This window comes from Mercenaria mercenaria, chromosome 12 (assembly GCF_021730395.1).
Source record: "Mercenaria mercenaria strain notata chromosome 12, MADL_Memer_1, whole genome shotgun sequence".
Classification (NCBI taxonomy): domain Eukaryota; kingdom Metazoa; phylum Mollusca; class Bivalvia; order Venerida; family Veneridae; genus Mercenaria; species Mercenaria mercenaria.
In genome coordinates, this window is record NC_069372.1 from 5,024,960 (window position 1) to 5,041,428 (window position 16,469).

Sequence of the window (16,469 nt, forward strand, 5' to 3'; positions counted from 1 at the left end):
TGAATGTATTTCGTTTTTGTAAACCACTGGTTTTTTAAATAATTGTTTACACTCTGTAAGCTACATGGTAACACGTACTTTGCAAGAACATTAATTACACACTCTCATTATATTTACTCTTATTATTGAATAGTTTTCACTTAATACTACATATAATGTTTAAACGTGCTGAAAAATGAATAGTTGTTATTCTGTTTAATATTAAAACAGTCACTATGTACACATACAAGTATCAAACTGACGGTGGCGTACATCTTTTCCCCTTCTCCATGTTATCTTTGTTTATAATAGTATTCATCAAATTATTTATTTGTAGGTCAAGTAGAAGTATAAAAATATTCTTGATAAATATAATGCTTTAAAGAACAACTCTATATGATAACAAAGTGCAACTTAACTGTGAAGTAGTGTCACATTAATTATGTCCACTTGAATTATATGTAGTTGCAGTGTCAATAGTCGGATCTTATTAATATCAAACTAAAGATATTAAATTACTAATTCTTATTGAGAAAAACAATCATTTAAATAACAATCCACTGACAAAATTATTTTAATCAAAGCTGTGACATGAAGTGTAAAGTAATAGTACAATGTAATGTATGTCCCATTGAATGCAGACATATTGTATAACTTATAATTTAGGTTTTGTTTAAAGTTTACTTAACAATTGCAAACCTTTCGAAAACAGTTATGCATAGGTACAGTTTATATACCCCAAAACTGGTGAATAATAGCAATCTACAAATGACATGCTTTCAGTAGGAAATCACTGGAATAGTGTTGTTTTGCCATATACTGTTGTGGGCTGGAAACGGAATTCTGTGGAGATCTTTTGAACACTCAGCAAGGCATCTAAATAGGAAACGGATATCAGGCAACTGATGAAGCTGAAAAATATTTTGAATAATATGTCAACATGGAAATTTGTTCAAAAGTAGGATAATCATACTTATCATTAGCGTTACAATTAACAATCGTTGAATAACGAAAAAATAAAGTTTAAATGAAATAATTGTTATTAGATTGAAACAGTAAGAACAAAAGTAGATGCTTTACCTTCGTTTCGTCACAGGAAACAAATTTTGTATACGTGGTACGCAAGCATGGCAAGGTAAGGACAACTGCCTCGGTGTGACTTTTTCATCTTTCGAACCTGTTTTTGTTTTTCATTATAGCGTTCATTGTAAAACATATCTCCAGTTATACGTAGCCGCATCCCAATATCGCGTAGTTGTAAATTATTTTCATTGATGAGTATGTCTTTCGATTCCATCTTTGTTTTCATAAATTTGATTTATACAACGTATTATTTCAATATCTGTGCCATGTATCCTTATCACATGGCAAGTATTTTTACAAAGTTTAAAATTTTGAGTGAAGAAAGAGTATAATAATAAAGTTATATTACTTAAAACCCGCTTTGGGGGGTAATTTTCATTTTAAAGACAAAAATAGGTGTTATCTAAGTAATAACAGTATATATAAAACTGTAACCGTGCTATAAACAGGGTATCATGTGCTATATTTAAATGTCCAGATGTCTTTAAATCGCAAAATATTAATATATAACCACATTAAGGGGTGATCTTAATTTTATCGTGTGATTTACAAATATAGTTTAGAAAGTTAAAATTAATTAACAGGAAAACCAAACTGTTCGTTAAAATATGCTTTAACGAACTGATTTTAAACATTACAGTATAATGAAAATAACATTTGCCTGTTTTACTGTTAAGTTTAATTGCTATAGTTCTATTGTGGATATTAAGCATTTGCATTTTGCAATATATTCCAAGTTTATGTCATATATTGGTTGATAGTCTCAGCCAAACAGATTCTGAGTTGCAATGCAATTGTATACTAATGAAAATACAATTTTAGAGGAAATAAAATAGTGAATAAGAATTAGGACAAAAGGAGCACATAGGACAGATATAAGTGTTCTTAAAATCAATGTTAAATAAAGGCCAGGTTCAAATGCAATAACATTCGAAAATCGTATTTTAATCTGTTCGTAAGTTCACACTATGCTAGTGTGTGTCATTTCAACTTATATTTAACAGAAGGAAAAATATTAAGGTGCTGATAACGTTTCAATTTGTATTTGTTTTCTTTTGTTTTATGTTTTATTAAGTGTGAAATGAGGAGTGGTTTGTATTGAGGATTTTTATCAAGTTCAGTGATACATGCAAGAAGTGGAACGCCGAATAATTTCTCTAAATGGCGTTAAAGTAAACTCGGTTAACCCATTTACGTCAGATGAGTTAAAATGCTTAAAGTCAGTGTTTATCTATTAAGAGAGACATTTTATTAAAATAATACAAAACTTGTTCTTGTCTAAATGAACAAGAATGTTTACATGTCAAACCAGCATCAAAGTTCCTAATCCAATACTCAAGTTACTTCAGTGGGGGCATATCAAAGTTTATTTTGTCTGTATTAAAGCAAAATAATATTGTTCTATCAATACAATACTACATGTTTTGATACTGATTTGTAACGCTTACATGTTCTTTTTGTTTCTCAATGGCTACGGTTTTACTGATTACGAAAGTACTTATTGTTTTATATATTACAAACATTTGGAAATTGGAACAGTCGTAAATAAAAAGATGAATGATGTAAAAATTGTATAACCTTAGGACGGCCAGCACATATTTATGCAATCTCGCCAGGCATATGTATGTTTTTGACAACACAGAAAATGACGTCACTCGACCTTCAGCTCTTTCCGGAAGTAAAGAAAATGAAAGAAGAAATGCTAAACTTGAAAACGAAAGCCGTATTTTGATTCGTAGATAGTCAGAGGTCACGCGCAGGGGTCACCCCGTCTAAATGTATGCGCGTGGTCTTCTTGTTTTTTTGTGTTTTTTTGCTATTGAGGAGTCAATTTTCAGCACTTTCGTACGAATTGAAATTACCTTGGCTTAAGTACGGCAAGTCAGCTTTTCATGTACGAAAAGATATTTGAGCTCGGAAAAAAAAAACAAAAATCCCACGCTAATACGTTTTAGTACGTTAAGGCTGCGGAAAGGATATAATGTTCATGAATTTCCATGTCATAAGACTATATCATTCTTCATCTGCTATTACGTCAAATTCATTCATTCCTAAATCAGTGTCTCAGGTATTATAGGTTATCTGACTACAATCATAGCTTCCTGGTTGTCGTATATTAAGAACAATGGGATATAAAATCTGCCATAGTAACTGTGTAAACCGGTTGACAGTTTCCTTTATCAAGTAGGGTTGTCTTTTGATAAAATAAAATGGTGTAATATCTCTCATGGTAGCCTGCACTATCACAGTGTTTATATTGTTTTCAGTATATTTGCGCACTTAATAAAACGTGTTCATGTGAACATTCTTACTACTTGTCATTGGGAACGAATTTTCAACTCTTTATAATCTAAATATTAAGAATACGTGTTAAGTATTCACTAACACAAATCAGATTCTAGTTAAATATAGCTTACTTTTAAAACTGATGTTAACTTTTAAGAGATATATAGCGGAAGAGAAAACAAACTCATTTTAGTTTTGTAGAAACGATCTTCCTAACATTTTATTGATATTTTTAATTCAAACAGTAGATTCATTTTAACTCTTTTTTTGACAATGTTTGCTCAATTTTCTTGATTTTCCTAACCTTATCTAAGTATGCTAGGTTGGCACATTAAACAATTATAAAATGTCATAGTTCACTCCCATCTTTAATTCCACTAATTTTTACCACGAACAATTTAAGTTTATTAGAGCTTGGTGGTCAGAGTCCTCATTGGATGATTTGTCACATGATTTCACGACTTCGTATCTAGGCATACTGCGACTGTGGTTGCAATATCTTATTTGAAAAGAAAAAAGACAGCCTCTCTCATTTTCCCTTTAAATGCCTGGCCGAAATAGTTTCAATAAATCAAGGATACCTTGAAAAAAGTACCTGAATTTCCCTTTATCATTGGTTCAATACGATTTTATTTTACGTCCAAAATTATTAAATGTTACAAAATATCCAATAAATTCCCATCATTAACCGCGCATTATTACCTCTTATAAATATCAATATTGTCATATCAGTTACCAGTAATGACATAATAAGTATGTTCCAAATATGTTTAAAGAATTAAATCAACTTCTAGCAGCTGACGTCATATTACTTTTACAGTTTAGATGTATGGATTGTATCAAATGAACAAATATAAAAGTGACTGCTTTTTGTATTTAAATCGTTTGCGTTCACTTTATTTTATTTAAAATACCAAAATAAATGATTATGGTAATACTGAAAACATTTAAGTTTTTAGTATCTATTTAAATTTTGGTGGTTACTTTCTCAATATGTATTTAGTGAAAAATTTAAATTCTTATTGTCACAAACTGCTTGCTCGATTTTAAAATGATTTCATACAAAATATCAACCAAGTTTTTTCAGTTATTCTGATTTGTCAAAACTATAACCGCCAGGATATCTTAATCTGTAATTATATGTATATAGTGGAAAATTCATGTAAGAAATTGCTGTTATATTAAAGCCGCAACATACAAATGTCCGATCACTAAAATGTTTCTTTGTGACCAAGACTGTTCAATTTATTCCGATTTAAAAACGCCGGCGTAGCTTTAAACAGAAATATATTCCAACGTTCTGTTATATTAAACCACTTGTAATGTTTTGAAATTATTTGACAGAAATGTTCCATAGGTGAAATTTTACTATAGTTAAAAGCCATCTTGATTTGTAAAATCCAACAGATGGCTGCCAGCAACGTGTCTAATTATCCTTACATGACTCTATGGAAAATTTTCAAAATCTTCTCAGAATCTGCAGGCAAGTTTTTAAAGCAATGTAGCAGGAACGTTTTCTTGTTATGGTTAAGGTAGTTCTGCACTTTTGGATAAAAAATTTCTACGATGTAGGATTTGATTAAACTCTGAATTTATATTAAGAAAATTTAGCAAAAAAAATAATAGGTTCTTGTGCTTTTTTTCTTTTTTTTTTTTTTTTTTTGCTAGGCTGATTTGAAAAATTTGGACCTCACGCCATTTTCCATAATGGGAGTCTATGGGAAAATCGCAACTTTCGTAACATTTTCGCGAACAGAAATTTTTCTACAATGTAGATTTTAATGAAACTTCTCACAGTCGTAAATAATCATATGCCCTACAATACAGTGAAATAATGTATAGGTCCGTATGCTTATTTTTGAGATATTTGGCCATGATTAAAGTAAACCGCCTATTTCAAGCTAATTTTAAGACACTATTTTGAATTATTTAACGTGTCAGATGTTTTAATATCATATTAAGACTTTAAAAAGATAGTAATAGTGCCATTTTGATAAATTTACTTACAGGTTGCCATTAATTCATAACCTTATTTCCATTTCCGTACGCCGAATACAGGCTTTATTCTACGTTTTCGGAATAAATGACGTTACGACATCACTTCACGCCTATCAAACGTGCAGGACTACCTTAAGCCGTGAAATTCCTTTCATGAATAGTGGGCCATCATGGCCCTTTTAAAATGTTAGTTTCTTTTTTTAAATAAGTTATGATTTCCAGTCGTTGTATATTTCAAATTATTAAAATTAATATGAGTTTATGCCGTACCTAGATTATAAGATTATTAGTGCCTTGGTAATAGCTAAGAAATATTACTGACATGTTTATGGCATTTTTCTTACTTAAAAAAAATACAGTTTGTCCATATCAGAAATAATAACTCTTTTATAATAATATTCCTGTAATTTATTCATTCATGTCTAAAAATATATCCGTGAGTGATGATTTGTATTTAGCTTTTTTTCCGAGCCTTTTTTCAACCATAGAAATTTTTTTATCCTTCCACTACCCTTTTATGTCGCTAAAATATGACTGCAGTAAACTTTGGCTTTAAAATTCTTCCTGCCTTTAAACGGCAGCTGCTGAAGGACTCCTTTGTAAGTGCAATTTGAACTGTATCAAGATTTCAGAAGATGTGATGATCATGAAACTTTTCATCACCCCCGACCCAAGTGTGATTGCCAGCCTGATAAAAAATTACTCAAATCTATTCTATTCCATTTCGGTACGTAACGGTACGAAGGCAGATTTTAATGTCTGACTCAATCAACTTTGTCATTGTCAAAGTTTGTGTCTCGACGTTCCTGGTTAAAAATTGAGGCTTTCAAACTTTTGAGCAAACATTTATCATAATTATTGGATCGAGGCCATTCGTTGTGGTAGGCCATTCATAGGTGTCTTTTCTCAGTTAAAATTATACAGTGTTAAGCTGTATAAGGAAACACGGATTGGCTTAATGCTACGTTTTCGGTTTCCGGTATTACATATTTGACTTTTTAAAACGTTTTAGTGTCAAGCACGATAATGTAATAGGCGCCCTCTAATAAATGAATATGGAGGACCATTAAAATGCTTAACATACATGCTTTCAGTACTTCACAAGCTATTCCAAATAAAGTCTTGGCTTTGGTCAAAACCCGCCACCACATCATCCGGTTGCTTTCGATATACGCAGTGCCTCTACTTTTGCTGTCTGATATCGTATCATCATTGTACCGCTTTCCCTTACTCTTGTTCAAATTTAATAATGTTGTATTGTCATAAGAGATCTTGTATCTTAACTATTTCTTCCCCTTATATGTTTTGCGTCTTACCAGTATCACACATTTATAAATATTAGTAGACCAGTGTACTGAAACACGTCATGGTAAGTCACGTTCAACGTACAGTATAAACTAAATCATTACCCGTAAATGGCTTTACATTTGTAGTATAACTTATCGTTATCTATTGTTTAAAATTAGCCTTTACAACTGCACTTGCTGTCCTTCAGTACATCTCAAGGTTTTTGATGATATGATAATGAAATAGGGTGATCTGCCAATAACTGGTTTTATTGAATATAATTTGCGAACGGGGTTCAATATCCTACCTACTGAAAGTGTCTTAATAAGTGGTAATAAGTGTTGGACAGGTATTAATATATACAGAACCACAACTGCGCAGAACAAACGTATGTTTCAACCAATGATTTAAAACAATGCAATGGTCAAATTAGTGCAGAATTACCTTTACATCTCACATTTTGGCATATGACACACGCGCTTTTGATACAGATTTATTGCCATTACAAACAACTCTATATACACAAAGAGGACAAAACAAAACAATTAAAGATACACAAAAGGACACCGTCTTGTAACGGTTAGTGTTAAATACATAACCTTACCTTTTATCTTTGTTAGTTTAACACAGTAGACACTGCACTAAACATCACTCTTAATCCCCGTCACAGGACAGCTTAAATAATAGTAACTACCAAAGGGTAAACTATATTCACCGACTACAAAGTAATCAACGTTTACATTTATGTCAACAAAACTCGAAAGTAATTAGTTATAATTGCACATAAATTCAAACAATCGGCTAACACAAAGTATTTGTAGACTTGTCGGGATTTTGCCGCTGACCGTCCAAGTGTTTTGCCCTGTTGTGTTCCTTCTTTATATAATATTGTGTCTGTTTGTTATCTCGATGTAAGTAATGCATTCGTTTGTGTTAATATGTGTATGTGCTCAGCCGCTGTGTTTTCACATACCCATATATATATTAACATGCGGAGTGTTGTATGAGGGTCGGTAAATTGATATTCATTCTGTTTTTTTGTCCTTGATTTTTAAAGTCACGCAGTATATACTCGTGTAGTACGCCAAGACATTATGCACTCGCTGTGAAGATTATTTTAACAGGTCAAATTTATTACAAGGACTTCTGTATTGACAACATATCATATAAATAGTGTCAAATGACAAAAGGGTATTATCGAATTTTCTTCTATAGTTAAGTTACATTACATTTTAAATAGTGTCAAATGACATGAGATATCATCAAATTCTATTCTACACTTGAGTGACATAACATTTTAAATTAAATACTGACTTAACGGCCCGTCATAAATCAGACTGTACTATAGGTAGATTTTATTACTTTAGATCCTTACAGATAGGTCCAAGTGCCTTCTCTTTCACATACATTACGTTTCTAACACAACAGTGTGTGAACCGAGATAATGCTTTGCTCTCCTTTGTCTGTTTTCTGTATCTTTTTTAAAGGGCTGCAACTATTTAGCTTTTTCTCCATTTAAATAGTTTTTCATTAAGATAGTTCTGCATGTTCAGATCAAAATTGTTTCTACTATATAGAATTTGATTGAACCATGATTTTTCTAAACTTTAGAATATACCTAGAACATTCAGCAAATAAAAAAAGATAAAGTCTTGTGCTTGATTTTTCGCTAGACTAATTTGAAAAATTTGGACCTCGCAAGTTTTCATGATGGGAGTCTATGGGAAAATCACTATTGTTATACCATTTTCGCAAATAGAATGTTTTCTACAATGTAGATTTTAATGAAACTTCTCACAATTGTAAACACACATACTGCCTGTTATATCGTGAAACAAAATATATAGGTATGTGTGCTTGTTTTTGAGATATTTGCCCATGATTAAAGTGAGCTGATTTCGAGACATCATTTTGAATTATTAAACGTGTCAGATGTTTTAATATCATTTTTCGACTTCAGAAAGAGAGTAACATTGTCATTGTAGTAAAGTAACTGACGGGTTTCCATTTATTCATAAAATGATTTCAATTTCTGTACGCAGAACCCAGTTTTTATTCTACGTTATCCGGATAAATGACGTTACGCCATCACTTCCGGTTAATCAAACGTACAGAGCTACCTTAATGTTTATCTTAGGTACATGTTTTATAAATAGATTGTCCTTTTCTTTACATTTTTACACATTTTAATGTTGTGGATTACAAGGCAATAACACAGAAATAAATTACATAGACAGAAGTTTATATAGTCTATTAAAGTGTACTCATTTTACATTTTTATTTAAAAAAGTATTACAAATATGCATGCATATAAAGTTGTAATTCTGTCTGAAAATGTAACAACATCTAAGTATACATGCATCAACGAGTTACTGAATGAGAAGATTAACAAATACAACTTTGTCACCTTTAAAATATCTGTAATTGCAGTAGAGTATAAAAGTCTCATTCTGTCATTTGGAGCGAAGAATAACAATATTATGAAATCCTGTTGAAAAGAACACGTTTTCACCCAATTTGCTCCGAAAATTCATTTTAATTAATCTATGAAGTACTATTGTCATATAAACATAATTTATATACACCAGAAGGGGCAATCACCACGTGAGTTTTGTATATAGAAAACGTCAACAAGTGCAGTTTGTTATCCTTTAGCACAGCTTATGTGCATTTTGTATATCTCAAAACTCTTAAATCATGATGGCGATGAGAATTGACTTGAACATGGCCCAATTGCTATTCATTCGTTTGCCAGCGTTGTGACATGCTTTTGCCGCTTGGATTCAGAGCTCTTCGAACTTTCATTGTATCCTTAGAGGATTCCATCGAGATAAATAAACGACTGACATATCTGAAAATATTGAATAGACGTGAACGATAAATATGACAAAAATAATTAAGATGTATGTATACACAAAAAGTAAAACTTGTAAAAAAACAATGTTTATCAGAACCAATGTACATTTCTGAATAAGTAATGAATGGCTTCTAAATAAAGCTCTTCGAAGTTAATGATTGCATGGAAAGAATCAAACGACTGACATAACTGAAAATATTGAATAGATGTGAATGAAAAATATCACAAAAATAATAAAGATTACGTATACACAAAAGGTATCAATGTTTTATCAGAACTTCTCTACATTGTTGAAGAAGCAATGAATAGCTGCTAAATAAAATAAACATGATCCGTGTTTTAACCTTAAAAAAAATTGTTAATAAGAACATTATACGTTTGAATAAAAGGGTAAAGTTAAAAGAAAGATAAAGTAATTTTACCTTCGTTTTGTCACAAGAAACAGTCTTTGTATATATAGAGCGCCAGAATCCCAAGGTAAGAAAAAATGCTCCGGTATGATTCTTTAGTCTCTAATTGTTCTTGTTTTTCTTGACACCGTTCATTGTAAAGTTCATCTCCAGTTATACGTAGCCGCATCCCAACATCACGTGGTCTCAAATTAATGTCACTTAAGTGCGTGGTTTTCGATTCCATCGTTGTTTTCATTAATTAAAATATTTATATGTAGATCAATATATCTAAGTATGTTTGGTTATTAGATATGAGATTTTCTTACGCAGTTTTTAAGATGTTTATTGCACAAAATGGAAAAGTGTTAATAATTTTTCAATGCAAATTAATCCTTAAATATTGAATTAAATGGGGATTTTGTACTTTTAAAACAAAAATAGGCCTTATTAAAATGATCAAATGTATACCTGCAATAGAAAATTTACAAACCATGTATGATGAGTCATATCTAATGTACAAAAATATCCAGAATTCGTACGAAACGCAAAATATTACTAAAATTGGGTTAAGGGGTGACCTTGATGTTATCATGTCAAGACAAATATAGATTTTAGAAAGTTAAAATTAATTAAGTGGCATACCATTTCATTACAATGTTTTGCTATTCTGTACATTGTTTACATATTGTATATAATTATAATCTACTTCTCTTTTATTATGCTCCCGAAGGGAGGCATATAGTTTTTGAACCGTCTGTCTGTCGGTCTGTCGGTCTGTCAGTCTGTCTACAATTTTCGTGTCCGGTCCATATCTTTGTCATCGATGGATGGATTTTCAAATAACTTGGCATGAATGTTTACCACAGTAAGACGACGTGTCGCGCGCAAGACCCAGGTCTGTAGCTCAAAGGTCAAGGTCACACTTAGACGTTAAAGGTCATTTTTCATGATAGTTGGGCGTGTCCGGTCCATATCTTTGTCATCGATGGATGGATTTTCAAGTAACTACGCATGAATGTGTGGCACAGTAAGACGACGTGTCGCGTGCAAGACCCAGGTCTGTAGCTCAAAGGTCAAGGTCACACTTAGACGTTAAAGGTTATATTTTATGATAGTGCATTGATGGGCATGTCCGGTCCATATCTTTGTCATTCATGCATGGATTTTAAAATAACTACGCATGAATGTGTGGCACAGTAAGCCGACGTGTCGCACGCAAGACCCAGGTCCGTAGGTCAAAGGTCCTAAACTCTAACATCGGCCATAACTATTCTTTCAAAGTGCCATCGGGGGCATGTGTCATCCTATGGAGACAGCTCTTGTTTTTCAGTTGTTTTAAGGCATCCATCCTAACCTTTATTCTTTATATAACAAACAAAAATACGTATTGCATTCGGAAAACTGTAATTCTTGGGCTTAGATATAGGTTTATATTCATCCCTCTTTACGTTGGTATATACGCATGAAATATGTAGGTTCGGGTAGAAAAAATGAATGCGCATATTTGTTAAATCACGTTAAGGAAAACTGAACATTGTGTAGTATAACTTTTACATACTGGAGAAGATAATAATTTGATAATTTGATACTCTATATACATTTGAAATATGCGATATCTTAGTACAAACAGTGTATTGTAACATTTAACCACTATTTGGGCGGCCTTTACTGAGTGGCTTCCAATCACTTACCCATCACCAATTTTGTTTGAAACCTTGCTTAGGGTGTATAGAATTCTTTCATGTAAGGAAGCCATCTAGCGGGCTTACGGAAGGTTTGTTGATTGCCTGATTCCGTCCGTTGTCGAATAATGCCAAGGGGCACCTGGGAACTCTCTCCATTAAAATAGCAGGAATGTCGCGATATAGTCTACAATAGTGTCGTTGTAGCGATAAACCGAAGTCACCCTTTATATGCATACTGCATTGCTGATTTTATTCCGATTATTTAAAATACTAGCAAGAGGTTTACTCTTCGTTCTTCGAACGTTTACAAAACCAATTAGGATGAAAATAGTATTTTGATATTTGACATGCTGATTAATCATACCTACTATATTCCCATTTGCTTAGAAAAGAGTTTTTAAGACTATATAATTTCCATTTCGAAAAATGAAAAAGGAACGCAACCAGCAAAATATATTCCTTACAACCCAAAACTAATGGTCATATCTTATTCCTAAAGGAAATAAACCATATAAGCTTTGACGAAATCAAATGTAAAACCATCATTCGTCAAAAAACGTTGAGGATGTGTCTTTTAGCGTTTGACGTTGCGTGATCGCTGAACAGAACCTTGCTGGTCCAAGTCAGCAAGATTTTGAAGAAACATGAAGCTGTAAAACATAAACGGACTATTTTCAAATGCCAGACATTATACTTAGGTAAAAACCGTTTTATATCAACTTAAAACGAATAATTTAGCCAAAGTACATATATGATAGTACTTGCTCGTATCGAAGTCTAATCAGAAATACAATGACATAGAGGTAACAAGATATGGTGGATTTGCCATATCAAATATCAAAATATTATTATCTATTTTAAAATATAGTGTCACAACTTTACAACAAGGGTATCAAATTTCTCACAGATCCGCAAGTATTGCTTACTAGCATATGAAATTCTCTTTTTGAAACAGTGCTATATGATTTTATGATTTATTCATTTATAGTTGAATTAATTTATCTTTTCCTTTGCAGTAGACATAAGTCTGGGATTTCCGTTTTATGCATTTTACTTTCTGAAGAGCTTCATTGTTAACACTTATGATGCAATAATCAACCTTTAACCTGAATTTTATTTTAGTTTGCTTTCTGATAGTCAAAGATAAGTCATCATAGATGATTCTGTCCCTTTCTTTATAATTTAATCATTTGACTTAATGTGAATATCAATCGGTTCAACAATTAAAACAAACCTTTCTGATTTAAAAAGGCGTATTTTCTTCATATCGAATGGCTATTTACCAAAATAAAAGTTGTGCCTAAGAACAATTAAATAGACAAACAATGGAACAGAATTTTGAATATTGGGATGCGTCTACGAATAATTGGAGATAAATTGTCCCATGAACGCAGTCAAACAAAACCGGAACAGATCAATACAAAAGACGGCTTGTTTCAGAGAGTTTCTTCTTTCTTTGGTATACTGGCAAGTCATGTATATAAAGAATGTTTGATGTGATTAAATGAAGGTAAGAAGACGAAAGTTTATGCTGAAAAATATTTCACATTCAGTTCTTTTATCAACGTTTATAGTATATTTCTATATAATAGATGTTGTACTGTATTGAATATTTGTTTTAATTATATTTCTTTCGCAGTAATTTTATTCAGAAGCTATCAGCTGAATAATAGGTATTTCATAAAAATAGATTTATAGCACCAGATGTAATTTTATATGCCGTATTTGTAGACTTTTGATATAGTTTTCAGCCCCTTTATTCGCTTGCTTCTGTTTAATATTTTACAGCTGTGTCATTTGCTTGACTGAAGAATTCGTGAATTGATGCGACATTTTTGAGTAATGGCAATTTCTACTGATACTGGCAGGTCATGCCGCTCAAAAACAGATGCTGACACAGCTGTCCTAACTCCCAGAAGTAATTATCTGTCCTAGAGCTACATAAATCACTTCCGTGACCAAGAAAATCGCATGACCGTAGAAAATAAATTCTTTTCGCTGTTATTTTTCACGTCATCACCCATATTAGCAGTGCATCTCTTAAAATACTCAAAAGAAATTTAATTACTAAGCTCTGACATCAAATGATGAATAACACTTTTAATAGAAACTTGAAAAGAATGCTTTTGATGTCACCTACAGGTCTCTTTACTGTAAAGGAGATTGACAGCTGTAAGTACTGGATATGTCTCTTCATTCAATTAAATTATAGTCAAATGTAGGAAAGCGTTGGGATATACATAAAGTGTATCGAAACGTTACGTTTGCGGTTGTTTGTTTTTCATTTTGATGCAATACTTATATGATGTTATAATATGATTGCAATATCAGGTGTCGCATCTTGTCAATGTTGAATATAAAATACCCCAAATAAAAAATGTCCAATCCATCATGCCCCTTTGATGTTTTTCCTCTACATGCCAAAAAAGGAGTTACATTTCTTTGATCGGAGTAAAAATATTATATGCTCAAATCTATATACTTATATAATATTTTAGAGATATTTATGTAAGAGAAATATATTTTATATATATTTCAAAGCTTTTGAACATGAAAATATAGGTACTGTGTTTACAAAAACTTTTGGAATGAGAAATATCTTATTATGTGTTAACCTTTGGAATAAGATATATCTTATTATATGTTACTAATATGCAAATGAGCTTTTAAGTGTACTCAAAATCAGTAGTCAAAACCTAAAAAACAGCATTTTACTGAAACATCCATTGACCAGTGGACTAGACTTAAGCTCTTACATGCTTTTAATAACAAGATGACACTATATTTAGTTTAAACATATCTATTTTATAACGTACATTTCTGCATGACAATTGGCAAGTTTACGTACAATAAGAAAAGGTTGGAACAGTAGATTTAGAGTACGTTCATACTCATTCTGCGCAATCCCATGTAACTGACAAATCAACAAAGTATCACATATGTGGAGGACAAATGGCACACTGTCTCGATTGGGATTATGGCCGTTTTTCAACATTATTTCAGTTACACAACGGTGATTCTGCATCAGTGCGGAATTGGTCTAAGCAAAAAAAACAACAACAAACAAACAAACAAAAAAACAATGGGTCCTCCGGGGCCAAGTAGTTCAAGTCTCTGACTTCCAATCACTTCCTCCTAACATCTGTGGGTTCGAAACCGTCCAGCTGGCTTACGGAAGGTCCGTGGTTCTACCCAGGTGCCCGCACGTGATGAAATAATGCCTGGATGGTAGCTGAGGCATCGAAAGCCGAAAGGTTGCCACATGAACCAAAGATGTAAGAAGTTAAGCCCATCCAAAAGTAACTAATACCTTCTTCATAAAACTGGAACAACACTCCTGTGGAACGAAGTCGTGACCCCTGGATGCAAAACACTTCTCTATTTTCTGAGCTAAGCAGATGGGCTTTTAAAACTTATGTGGCATATTGTACAACCTAAAAAAAGGGTAATAAAGTTCCAGCCCTGTATCTGTTTGTCAAATTACCTCTGTAGACATATCCTTTTCTCCAGTTTAAGTAGTTTAATAACAGGATAGAGTAATAAAAAGAATGCTTACGCATACTTAATAGGGTAATTGCTGAGAAGAAACAAGCTTGATTTTTTTATACATGTATGTGTTTACGTTGCATGCGAAACACGAGCGCAGGTCGGTATTCAAATACTGATCTACTAGTCAGGTACGAATTTGGTTACCAGCCTGCACGTTTCGTGCTAATACGCTCAAATTCTAACCATATAAAAACAAAGGAACCATGCGGTAATAATATTCGAATCAAACAAGATTTCAAAAGATAACTTTACTAATAATGTTCGTACGTTCGCACTTTGCTAGTGATTGTAATTTCATTTATTTATGAAGTATGGTGCATGTAACGTTTCAATTAGTATTGAAAACTTATAGAGTTTTATCGTATTATACGGTGCATTTCATCAAGTTCTGATAAACGCGCTTGGTAAAAGGTCAACTGACTTCTGTCAATGGAGTCATAGGCAAGTGTGTTAGTCTCCTAAAATGGGCTTATGATAAACTACATTAAATAAATCTGTACTATGTTTTAGGCAGTTTGGATCTGAAATGGACAGACAGTTAATTGGGCAATGCAAAGGATTTGTCTTGCTAATTTGTAAAGCAAAGCAATAATAAAATGTCGTATCAAGGTGTCTGTGTGGTTCTTCTAAATTAAAGCAAACTTATTTGTAGGTTGTATTGATCTGTCTATACAATGTCATTATATATAGATTGCTTTGTCACGCTTACGTGTGGTGCGTTTTGTATTAAATGTTAATGAATCAATGACCTAGATGTTTCTTCATACATATTGGCTTCCTGTTATGTAATACTATGAACATTAAGAAACAAAAGCAGGCGTAATAATTGGTCTTTAAAAACTGCCTATCATAGAATCTTCCGCTAAAACCGTTAGACACAATCAAAAAGGAACGTGTAGTATCCAATTGTAAGATGTTTAACACTAAACACGTGATGTGTCTCAGAACAGTCAGATCGGATCGAAAATCTGTTTTAATAAAAATTCTTGGTAATTTTACCGAAACGTAATCCGAAATTCTTAAAACATCTTCATAAAATTCAGATTGGGATTAACTGACATGAGTAAACAGGATGGTTATTTCATTTGTCATAAACCACAGTTTAATCAGTATCCTCTATTGTGAACAAAAGCATTTTCTACTTACAAGGAAAGTATTTTATTTTTGAAATTCCAACGCATATTTGCAACAAAGTCGGTTTTAAATGGGGTATTTTCCGCTTATTTGTATATGTCTTAATTGAGCAATCGACATTTCGTCACATGCCTGAAATTAAAACATCGTGATGATATAATATGACAATTTTGTAGCCGTATAATTATGTGACAGAAATATATCTAATGCTAATCTGAC

At 32.3% G+C, this 16,469-nt stretch overlaps 1 long non-coding RNA gene across 1 annotated transcript; it reads left to right on the forward strand.

The window, feature by feature from the left end:
* Positions 1 to 883: 883 nt before the first annotated feature.
* LOC123535353 (uncharacterized) lies at positions 884 to 14,624 on the forward strand. Its single transcript, XR_006683198.2, has 2 exons — positions 884 to 1,114; positions 13,356 to 14,624. It is a non-coding gene; the product is annotated as an uncharacterized LOC123535353 (long non-coding RNA).
* Positions 14,625 to 16,469: the final 1,845 nt, after the last annotated feature.